Source organism: Esox lucius, chromosome 15, assembly GCF_011004845.1.
Source record: "Esox lucius isolate fEsoLuc1 chromosome 15, fEsoLuc1.pri, whole genome shotgun sequence".
In the NCBI taxonomy this organism is placed as follows: domain Eukaryota; kingdom Metazoa; phylum Chordata; class Actinopteri; order Esociformes; family Esocidae; genus Esox; species Esox lucius.
In genome coordinates, this window is record NC_047583.1 from 32,764,553 (window position 1) to 32,776,906 (window position 12,354).

Below are 12,354 nucleotides of genomic sequence, written 5' to 3' on the forward strand. Positions count from 1 at the left end.
ATCATGTTTTCACTTGTTCAAACAGGATAGTAGGATGTTTTGCTTTAAGGTGCCTCATTATATTTGAAGTGCTTCCCCCTTTATAGTAAATATTAATTTAGAAGATGTTACATTGTGTAACGAGGACGCGCGCCACCCCTCCCGACATGGTGTTCGGCGCACGTCATCGCCGGCCTTCTAGCCACGCCGCTCCTCCTCCCACGGCACTGTCCTGTCTTGTTATTGCACACACCTGGTGTCCATTCCCTCATTAGATCGCATATATAAGTTCCTGTGTTTCCGGCTGTCTTTGTGTGGTATTTTTCTATGTTCGGTGTTAATGTTTGTGAAGCTGTTTGCATGCTTGTTTTGCGCCTGTGCGCTCTGGGTCTTTTATGCGTGTCCTCTTTTGAGAAAAGAAAATAGAGATATTGAAACTACCTCCCTACGTTTGGCTCCTTATTCACGCACCTCGACAACACCGATTACAGAATACCACACCGACCGAATGGAGTCAGCGGGGAGCGACCTGATTCTCCAGCATGGGAACATGATCGCGTCCCTGGGGGAGGCCATGACAGAGATGGTCCAAGCTATGCGGCGGTTGGAGGCGAGGCTGCCATCTGAGCAGCAACCCCCGACACACAACCCGGCTGGAGTGCCCCTGCCATCGTCTCCACCGTCGCCGAGGAGGACCATACAACTGAGCCTTCCCCAAGGATTCGGCGGGGACGCTGCCCAGTGTTCTGGGTTTTTGCTCCAGTTGGAGCTCTACTTCGCCTCCATCAGCCCTCACCCGGGGGATAGGGAGAAGGTCTCGGCCCTTGTCTCCTGCCTGAGGGGCAAGGCGTTGGACTGGGCCAACTCCGTTTGGTCCACTAACGGGCCGGAGTTGGCCCATTACGGGGCGTTCGTCGGCCTCTTCCGGGCCGTGTTCGATCATCCGCCTGACGGCAGGGAGGTCGGCGAGCGTCTCGTGCACCTCAGGCAGGGGACAAGGAGCGTGCAGGCCTTCGCCCTGGAGTTCAGGACCCTGGCAGCTGGTCGGGCTGGAACGAGAGGGCACTTACTGATAATTTCCGGTGCCACTTACTGCCTGACGTCCGTAGGGAGCTGGCATGCCGGGACCCATGTTGACATTCGACCAGCTCATCGACATGGCGATCCGGCTAGACAATCTGCTAGCCACCCGCGGACGCACCGGGAATGATCAGCCCCCTCCGGTACACCCCGTCGCCAGACCTGAACCCATGGAAGTGGGAGGCGCCGCACGAAGGGAGACGGTGCGGTCTAGGGAGTGTTCCTTTTGTGGGAGGAAGGGACACTCTGCCTCCTACTGTTTCCAGCGAGAAAGGGTTGAGCGGAGGAAGCCTGACACCCCTACACTGAGTCAGGTGAGTAGACCACACACACTGTCAGGGCTCTCTGCGAAGCACATGACACTTTTGGCACTGGTCTCGTTTAGCACGTCACGGTGCCCATCATGATGACCGTACAGCACGCCCATACTGAACAAATTGAATTCCATGTTATCCACTCACCTGCTTTCCCTGTGGTGCTGGGTCTTCCCTGGTTGTCGGGACACAACCCGACTATTTCCTGGTCGCAGAGAGTATTGACAGGGTGGTCTCAGGGGTGTCAGGAGAGGTGTCTAGGTGTTTCCGTAGGTGCAACCTCGGTGGAAAGTTCAGACAGTGTCTCCGCAGTGCGCATACCCCCGGAATATGCCGATTTAGCGCTGGTCTTTTCTAAGGCCATGGCAAGTCGTTTGCCACCACCTCGCCCGCCTCCTCGAGTTTCTTTTTCGTGAAGAAGAAGGATGGGGGTTTGCGTCCATGCATTGACTACAGGGCGCTGAATAAACTGACGGTCCGTTATTCATATCCCATCCCCCTTATTTCCCAGTACATCGAGTCAATGCATGGGGCGCGCTTCTTCACGAAACTGGACATCAGGAGCGCGTACAACTTGGTGAGAATCCGAGAGGGAGACGGCCTTCAGCACCACCACGGGGCACTACGAATACCTGGTGATACCGTATGGGTTGATGAATGCCCCGGCAGTGTTTCAGTCCTTTGTGAACGATGTGTTTAGGGACATGCTGGGGCGCGGAGTTGTGGTTTACATTGACGACATCCTCGTGTATTCCGCTACGCGTGCTGAGCATGTGTCTCTCATTCGCAGGGTGCTGAGGCAGCTGTTGGAGCATGGCCTGTACGCTAAAGCAGAGAAGTGTGCGTTCTTCCAGCGAGCCGTCTCCTTCCTCGGGTTTCGAATTTCCACCGATGGGGTGGAAATGGAAGTTGATCGTGTGTCAGCCGTGCGTAATTGGCCCGTTCCGACCACGGTTAAGGCGGTACAGCGGTTCATTGGGTTTGCCAATTTCTACCGTAGGTTTATACTGGGCTTCGGCAAGGTAGCAGCTCCTATCACTTCCTTATTGAAGGGTGGGCCGAGCCAGATCACCTGGACGGCCGAGGCAGACGAGGCATTTCGCACCCTTAAGAGAATGTTCACCTCTGCCCCGGTTTTGGCTCACCCCGACCCGTCACTGCCGTTCATAGTGGAGGTGGATGCCTCAGAGGTAGGGATGGGTGCTGTGTTATCCCAACTATCAGGTACCCCTCCTAAGCGTCGCCCCTGCGCTTTTTACTCGCGGAAGCTCAGCGAGGCAGAGTGCAACTATGGCGTCGGTGATAGGGAGCTGTTGGCTGTGTTTAGCGCCTTGACTGTTTGGAGACATTGGCTGGAAGAAGCGAGACACCCGTTTGTAGTCTGGACCGACCACCGAAACCTGGAGTATATCCGGGCGGCGAGGAGACTGAACCCTCGTCAGGCCAGGTGGGCGTTGTTTTTTGCCCGGTTTGATTTCACGCTGTCATACGTGCCGGGTACGAAAAACGCCAAGGCAGACGCACTGTCTCGGTTGTGCGACGCGGGTAGATGAGACACCGATTCTGCCCGACTCGTGCATTGTGGCGCCGGTTCTGTGGGACGTGGACGCAGACATTCAGCGGGCGTTGCGTGGCGATCCTGGGCCTCCTGGGTGTCCTGCGGGTCGTCAGTATGTCCCGCTGGATGTCCGTGACCGTATCAACTACTGGGCCCACACGTCCCCTTCCACGGGTCACCCGGGCATAGACCGTACTGTGCGCTGCCTTACCGACAAGTACTGGTGGCCTGGCCTGGCCAAGGATGTGAGAGTGTACGTGTCCTCCTGTTCAGTGTGCGCTCAGTGTAAGGCACCTAGACACCTTCCGGCAGGTAAGTTACATCCTTTGCCCGCTCCACAACGACCATGGTCTCACCTGTCCATAGATTTTTTGACCGATCTACCCCCCTCACAAGGCAACACCACGATCCTGGTTGTTGTGGACCGGTTTTCAAAGGCCTGCCGGTTCCTTCCTCTCCCCGGTCTCCCGACGGCCCTGCAGACCGCGAAGGCTCTTTTCATCCATGTCTTCCGGCACTACAGGGTGCCGGAGGACATTGTATCTGACCGGGGCCCTCAGTTCACGTCTCGGGTCTGGAAGGCCTTTATGGGCCGATTGGGGGTCTCGGTCAGCCTCACCTCCGGGTTCCACCCCAAAGCTAATGGGCAGGTGGAGCGTGTGAACCAAGACCTGGGGAGGTTCCTGTGGTCCTATTGCCAGGACCGGCCGGGGGAGTGGTCGGAGTTCCTGCCCTGGGCAGAGTATGCCCAGAATTCGTTTTGTGTGGTATTGTTCTATGTTCGGTGTTAATGTTTGTGAAGCTGTTTGCACGCTTGTTTTGCGCCTGTGCGCTCTGGGTTTTTTACGCGTGTCCTTTTTTGAGATAAGAAAATAGAGATATTGAAACTACCTCCCTGCGTTTGGCTCCTTATTCAGGCACCTCGACAACACCGATCACACATTGTGCTTTAATATTTAAGTCCAAACATCATTCCTTTTCCTCACTCATTTTCGTACCCTGTAAGAGCACCTGAACCTCCAGTGTTTTCCACTCTCTAACTCTGAAATAGTGTGAGGGTCACTATTCTCATGGAGACAACTAAGAATAACTGGAGCCCAGTACTGGACATTTCTTCTCAATTGTTGTGATCATGTACTTTTTCATTTTGTAAGTAGACTATTTTAGTTGAATGTCACATATGTTTATGCATATGCTACATTATATTGGTTACAAGGTATAAAATGTATATTCAGAAATAGCACTATATTGAAAAACCTATGCTTAGAATTTTTTTCACACAGCATTAAGAGATGACAGGTTGTACTCATCCCTCTCTTTCCTCCAAACACGGCAAGTGGAGTTTAGACCAAAAAGCTCTATTTTCGTCTCATCAGACCACATGACCTTCTCCCATTCCTCCTCTGGATCATCCAGATGGTCATTGGCATACTTCAGACGGGCCTGGACATGCAGTGGCTTGAGCAGGGAGACCTTGCGTGCGCTGCAGGATTTTAATCAATGACGGCGTAGTGTGTTACTAATGGTTTTCTTTGAGACTGTGGTCCCAGCTCTCTTCAGGTCATTGACCAGGTCCTGCCGTGCAGTTCTGGGCTGATCCCTCCTGATCATAAATGCCCCACGAGGTGAGATCTTGCATGGAGCCCCAGACCGAGGGAGTGGCCAGTCCTCTTCTAGCTGTGCCGGGTGAACATATTAAGAGTAAAGAGTCTATTTAAACTTAGTCCACGTCAGAAGCATTACCAGATGGACAAGGACAGGGACAACATGGGAGAGGGTGGGAGGTGTCAGCACAGTTGCAGCTGAACTCGTCAGGTATCGTCTTGATCTGCAACACAACCAGGAGGACAGGGACAGCAACGGGTCTTTCAAGCCTGGTACTCCTCAGGTGTGGGCCAACTCCTCATGTCCTCCTAAGTTTAAAATGGTAGGAGACAGGGAAAATGTAAAAGTATAAATACAAGATTTGTCGTTTTTGCAGTGTGTGATGTTTGGCTCCGACTTCAGTTTAAGCAGTAAGTTCTTGGCTGCCACGTGAACTTCGGCCAGCCGTGCTTGAAATCCAGATACCTTCAAAGCCTTGACCAGCACGTTTCAGTTGCGGTGTTAAAACTGTCTCCATGATGTCATCATAATAGGTCTCAAAAAAATTATCAGGTGGGTCCAGACATGAATGTCTTCTCTGGCTCGGGTGGTCCACTTCACATCCAATGCATGCTTTGTGGAGAATAGCCGCGACAACGTTTTCCAGGATCATAACCAATGTCTTTTTATAGGTAACAAGCTGAGATTAGGAACACTCCCTTTAAAAGTGTGCTCTTAATCTCAGCTCATTACCTGTATAAAAGACACCTGGGAGCCAGAAATCTTTCTGATTGAGAGGGGATCAAATACTTATTTCACTCATTAAAATTGTAATCAATTTATAGCATTTTTAACAAGCGTTTTTCTGGATTTCTTATTTGTTGTTATTCTGTCTCTCACTGTTCAGATAAACCTACCATTAAAATTATAGACTGATCATTTCTTTGTCAGTGGGCACACATACAAAATCAGCAGGGGATCAAATACTTTTTTCCTTCACTGTAATTGCTGATGCTCTAAATACTCAACTGGTCTGAAGAAGGCCAGTTGTATTGCTTCTTTAATCAACAGTTTACAGTTGTACTAACATAATTCCAAAGGTACGTAAATATAGTATATGCTAAATCTGTAAATATAATACCTCTGAACTCTGGAGGGCAGGCTGTGTTTGAGGCTCAGTATCTAATAGCAGGATTGACAGCTACTTTTTTATTAGGATAAGCTACATAGACAACATCTTTGGTGTAGATATTTAACAGAGCTGACTGCAAAAGTGTAATTCCAATTTGGTTTATTTTCATGTAACAAGACATTGTAATTACTAAAACAAAAATCATGTATAATTACATATTTGGGCTAACGTCCTACAGCACGTTTTGTAATTACCTCATTGATTTCCACAAGTGTAATAACCTATACAAATAAATCATTGGTATTACCTGTGGTATTACATTATTGTTCATGCAGTTGTTTATATGTCACCTTGGGGGCCTAATCTCTATTTTTCGGGTTTCCCCTACTTTTACATTTGGGCTTATAAACAATATGTAATGTTTATGGATCATCATGTATTTGGCATAAAATTATTCTAAATAACCTCAGCTAATATAAGCATGCATGTTAATGTACTTATAAGATAGTATTTGAGTGAATGCACAATAAAGTTAATAATATTTAAAAGCACAATCAGATTTGTTCTATATATCATTGAATTCTGACCACAACACAACAATTCGGAACATTTCTCAGAATACAAATGTTCTTTGCAAACCCTTATTCTTACACAAATATGCATTGTTTCACAATACATGTGAACAGAACATTTAAATAATTCACCTTTTGTGCAAGCAGTCCAATATGTTTTTGACACCCATATTTCTATTTATCATTGAATTCAGACCAAACAACCATGTGGAGCAGTTCTCCCATTCCAAATATAATTTTCAAACCCTTTTTCTAACACAAATATGCATTGTATCACAATAAGCGTGAACAATGAAATAATTCACCTTTTGTGCAAGTAGTCCAATATGTTTATGACCCATTATTATTTTTCTACTCATCATTGATATCAGACCACATACAATCATGTGGAACAGTACTCCCATTCCAAATATGCAAAGCAGAGAATATCTATAATGATCATTGATTATTTTATGATAAATAGGTTATTTGATGTTACTTAAATGTCCTATATTTGGACTCTGTTCTTGTGCTCTGTTAGCATGTTGATAGCATTCCTCCTTTGTGTTCTGGTAAAGGACTAAGGCTACATTGAGTGTTTTTTTTTTTTTTGCCATTTTATACCAATAATAATAATACTTATAAAGCTGTTGAAAACACGTATCCTTTCTTTGTCTGTGCACTTTGTTAGCATGCTTTTGTAGCTCACTGCATTTCCCTCTTTGTGTTCTAGTCATTGAGCACTAAAGAAAACAAATCTCATTTTGTCCCACCCCCCAACCTTTTGATTTGATGGTAAAATAAAATATTTTGCATAGCATCATCCTTCCATTGGTTGATTGTGTATTAGATACAGCCAAACAACAGCCCATCCATTGGTCAGGTGCACTTGGGGTAGGTTGCATTTGGACTGGATAGACAACCAGGAAATGCCCTACGTAAACACAATGCATGCAGCTCTTTTCAGTGGAATCTCAGAAAAACAGCAAAACTGTTTTAGACTTTCCTCAGCCTCCCCGGGAAAGTCTATGCCAGGGTTCTGGAGAGGAGAATACGGCCGATAGTAGAACCTCGGATTCAGGAGGAACAGTGTGGTTTTCGTCCGGGCCGTGGAACACTGGACCAGCTCTATACCCTCTACGGGGTGTTGGAGGGTTCATGGGAGTTTACCCAACCAATCCACATGTGTTTTGTAGATTTGTAGAAGGCATTCGACTGTGTCCCTCGCGGCATCCTGTGGAGAGTGCTTCGGGAATATGGGGTCCTGGGTCCTTTGCTAAGGGCTGTCAGGTCCCTGTACGACCAAAGCAGGAGCTTGGTCCGCATTGCCGGCAGTAAGTCAGACTTGTTCCCAGTGCATGTTGGACTCCGGCAGGGCTGCCCTTTGTCGCCGGTTCTGTTCATAATTTTTATGGACAGAATTTCTAGGCACAGCCAGGGGCCGGAGGGTGTCAGGTTTGGGGACCACACGATTTCGTCTCTGCTCTTTGCGGATGATGTTGTCGTGTTGGCCCCTTCAAACCAGGAACTTCAGCATGCACTGGGACGGTTTGCAGCCGAGTGTGAAGCAGTGGGGATGAGAATCAGTACCTCCAAATCCGAGGCCATGGTCCTCAATCGCTTGCCCACTTCAGGTTGGTGGAGAGTGCCTGCCTCAAGTGGAGGAGTTTAAGTATCTAGGGGTCTTGTTCACGAGTGAGGGAAGGATGGAACGGGAGATTGACAGACGGATCGGTGCAGCTTCTGCAGTAATGCGGTCGATGTATCGGTCTGTCGAGGTGAAGAAAGAGCTGAGCCGCAAGTCGAAGCTCTCGATTTACCGGTCAATCTACGTTCCTACTCTCACCTATGGTCATGAGGTTTGGGTCATGACCGAAAGGACAAGATCCCGAATACAGGCAGCCAAAATGAGCTTTCTCCGCAGGGTGGCTGGGCGATCCCTTAGAGAAAGGGTGAGAAGCTCGGTCACCCCGGAGGAGCTCAGAGTAGAGCCGCTGCTCCTCCACATCGAGAGGAGCAGCGGGTCAGCTGAGGTGGCTTGGGCATCTGTTTCGGATGCCTCCGAAACGCCTTCCTGGGAAGGCGTTCCGGTCCCATCCCACCGGGAGGAGACCCCGGGGAAGACCTAGGACACGCTGGAGGGACTATGTCTCCCGGCTGGCCTGGGAACGCCTCGGTCCCCCCCCAGAAGAGCTGGAGGAAGTGTCTAGGGAGAGGGATGTCTGGGCATCTCTGCTTAGACTGCTGCCCCCGCGACGCGGCCCCGGATAAGCGGAAGATGATGAGATATTAATCTTATGCATCATGGAATAAGTGGGAAAAAAGGTGCAGGGTGCACATTTTGTTATTCCTTAATGTTCGCTAAGTTTTGTTATGTTTTAATTGAAACTGAGAAAGTAATTCTGCATCAAGTTCTATTCTAGAAAACCAAGTTGAGAAGTTTTACATAGTATAAATTGTGAAGAGAGGTACAGACCCCCTGGAGTGCTCAACTCACTTACACAAACACCAGTGTGGGGGATGGGGTTTGTGTGAATTTAGACTCATTTGAACTCAAATGAGAAACAGATTTACTGATGACATTATCAAAATTGGGTTTTCTAATTTGGCTACACTGAAAACTTTGTTTTCATTATGCTGGTTTTGATTGGTTACGACCATCAGTTATCTCTCAAACAGCAAATAAGTCAAAAGCCAAATTGACACTGGGTTGAGACTTTCTTTAAAGTAAAAATTGTAACCATTACTTTGAGAGTTTATCTAGTATAGACGAGAGTTGAAGAGGACAATAAAATGTAAATTGTATTCTATATTTGTGAGGGAAGGATTCTATATTTCCCTGTGTAAAAGTGTTACATGTTTATAGATCAAGATTAGGTCACTCACTTTTAACCAAGACCCTCACACCCTGTTTAATAATTTGTGTTAAACATTGTTTGTAGTTCCAAGACAACACAATCAGATGTAATTATATATCAACTGAGATCTGGTTAGATGATGAACCGAGAATTGTTCATGAACTACACTTTGAGAGTGATACTTCAACGTAAGCAAACTATCTTAACTGATGATGAGTAATTGGAACAGCAAAAGGTAATTTGTTTTGTTTTTGTTTTGTTATTGGCTGGTTATTGAATTTAAACCAACTATAGAAGAGTGTAGACTTGTTATTTTGCTACACTAGGAGAGCAGAAGCACCAGAAATGTTAATGTCTCCACTATACTGTTACTGTTTTACAACTGTATCTATTTAAACAACGGAAACAGAAAGATATTGGATATTCAGGTATACAGGTTTAAGTGTTTGGTAGGATTGTGTTCTAGTTAATAAACAAGATGCAACAAGCTAATGTAATGGACATATCTCTGATTGTGTACTGTGCAGTTTCAACTAATCTTCTCAAGGAGAAATCACTGACAGGTACAGGGCATTTGAAAGCGATTCAGCGATTGAGGACTGGTTGGATGCCAGAGAGACTGAGTTTGGCTTAAAGGACAATTGTGAGGTGGGCTGAGAAGATGGATCTCACACACACACACACACAAACACACATACAGACTGTCCCACAGCTATAAGGGGACTCTACTGCCTGGGGTGCAGCGCGTCTACAGTAATGCCTGGTTCCTGATAGTTGGACAAATTCTAGTCCTGATGATTCTGCCACGAAATGAAGAAGGCAAATCCCAACCCACGGGGGAGGCTAAGGAAAGCTCTGGTTCTGGACAACGTTTACTGCGGCGCGGAAGACCAACTGCATGACATCATGCTATGCTGGTTGGGTCCATACCTGGTACATCTCATCTGCTGTCCAGGTAGCTGAGAGAGGAACCTGGGGTCGACGCCATATGCTACAGGAGGGCTTCCGTGTTTAAATATTAGGCACAGTGAATTGAAGTCAATGAGGAAAAAGTAAGCTTTTTGGTACTCGTAACCATCACTTCCGATCCGGCCTGCAGCTATAGAGTAAATGCATCATAACCTGCATTTTAACTATGAAGGACAACACCTTGGAATATACATCTGACTTTTACGTTCTGTTACAATGGTCTGCCAAGAAATGGTTCATAACTGACTGTCTGACGTTTGGAGGAGCAGAACACTTGTGATGACTTTGGAAGTACATCTTATTGGAACCACGAGAGGACTTTTCAGTGTATCAAGCAATTGGCATAAGAGGACTTTGTACCAGTAACAAATTGAAGTATGTATTCAGTGATTTCAGTGTTTACACACCCACGTGTCAATGCTACTTATCCCATACTGTCAGTATATGTGTCACCTGAAATTAATTACTTTGACCAGTGATTTTAACATAAAACCTTTTGCTGTACTATGTTATAGTTCTGTGTAATGAAAATGTGTGGTTTTGCAGTTAATACGCAGGTAATGGTCTAGAAGCAGGTAAATGAGGATCCAGACATTTCAGATTTGTTAGGGTAATGATATCGACAGGTTCATGTTGTTAAAGAGTACTGTTTTGTTGCAGTCTACATCCTAATGAATAAACTGCTCAAGGATTGATACCAAGGTTTGATTTGGTATCAAGAGGATGGCTTGTTATGGATATTTGTTGAACTGATGTATTCTTATTGATTAAATTATTGAGTCCTCATGTTTAGATAAGAAAAGGAATGTTGGTTGTGCTGTGGGTAAGGAAGTATGAGGTGGCAAGGTTAATGTAAATCTTCAGTAGGATGGGGGGTAGATGCAGACCAAGGGGTGTTAGGACCGGATAGAGGAAGATATACAACAGGGGGTAGGTTGGATGGGGAACATGTGTTGTTTTTGTGGCATGACCATGCAGATTCTTATCCCCCATTCCTCTGTTAGTATTGAATGTATTTCCAAATGCTTTAGAGACTCCTCAGATGATTATCCTGTAAGCTTTTGAAACGTCTCTCTATTTGCAAATAATAGAGATTACTTAAAATATAAGATGTGATGTTAAAGGATTTAACATTTTCCAAGCAAAATCGATATTTTTAGATGTAAAGTGACTTAAACCACACAGTTTGCTTTGAACTCCATCTGTTCCGGTGGAAGTCATTTTATTTCAATGTAGTGAGATCCGTACCTCTGGGATGCTGTGTGCGTCATGTCGTTTTTATCTGTGGTATCAGATAACATTTGTGATAACTATGATAACTATGACCCTACAAAATTAACGGTACATTTGTTGTAATGCATCCAATTCAATCCTGTATTGGCATTTAGATCCAGGTATAAATGTAGCTGTTTTAATGTATCGGTTTACTGGCTTACTGTCAGAAGCAAACTCCATGTTGCATGTTTCTTTTTTTTGTTATGGCACATGGATTGTGATGATCATATGAAACCTAGCAATTCAACCTGTGTGCACATGCTTGGTGATTTAAGGGCCCCATTTTACATAACTGTTCTTTTTTGTAAAGACATGTAATGTTAGTGTAAACATGTCACCTTTTAGTACAGCACACAACCAACTTAATGTGTCCCAGACCAAAATATGTTAAACTTATGGGATTTACCTTTTAGAATAATTCAGAATTTGTGTTTTTAGATGTACAGGAGCAGACTTATGATTTGGAGGACACTGTCAGATTTTACCACCTCCCTTGGGCTTTATAGTAAAAACATGGGATTGTACAAAAACAAAAATATCTCCATGTGGCATGACAACACAACCGACTTAATGTGTCCCATAATAGACCTCTGCAATAATTGATTATGTATGTATTTATCTGCTTTCTCTTGTTTATCCTTACAAAGTATCATTTTCAGGATAAGCTGCTCAAAAAAATAAAATTAGAAGTGCATAATGTACATATAAAGTGACAATTTGGATTTAAGTGTCAAGTTTCTTGATTATAATTTTTGTGCATTCTACAATTGTCTTGATCCAATATATCAGAGGTGTCAAACCGGTTCCACGGAGGGCCGAGTGTCTGCAGGTTTTTGCTCTCTCCTTGTACTTGATTGGTTAATTAGGTCACTGATTGGTTAGTTTCTACCCTCACCTGGTTGTGTAGGTATGAACTAGGAACCAATTTATATGAAAAACCAAAAACCTGCAGACACTCGGCCCTTTGTGGAACCGGTTTGACACCTGTGCAATATATGATTAAGTTACTGAGCTTTAACAGTAAAAGTGCTTTAACTTGTTATAAGGAGTTTTA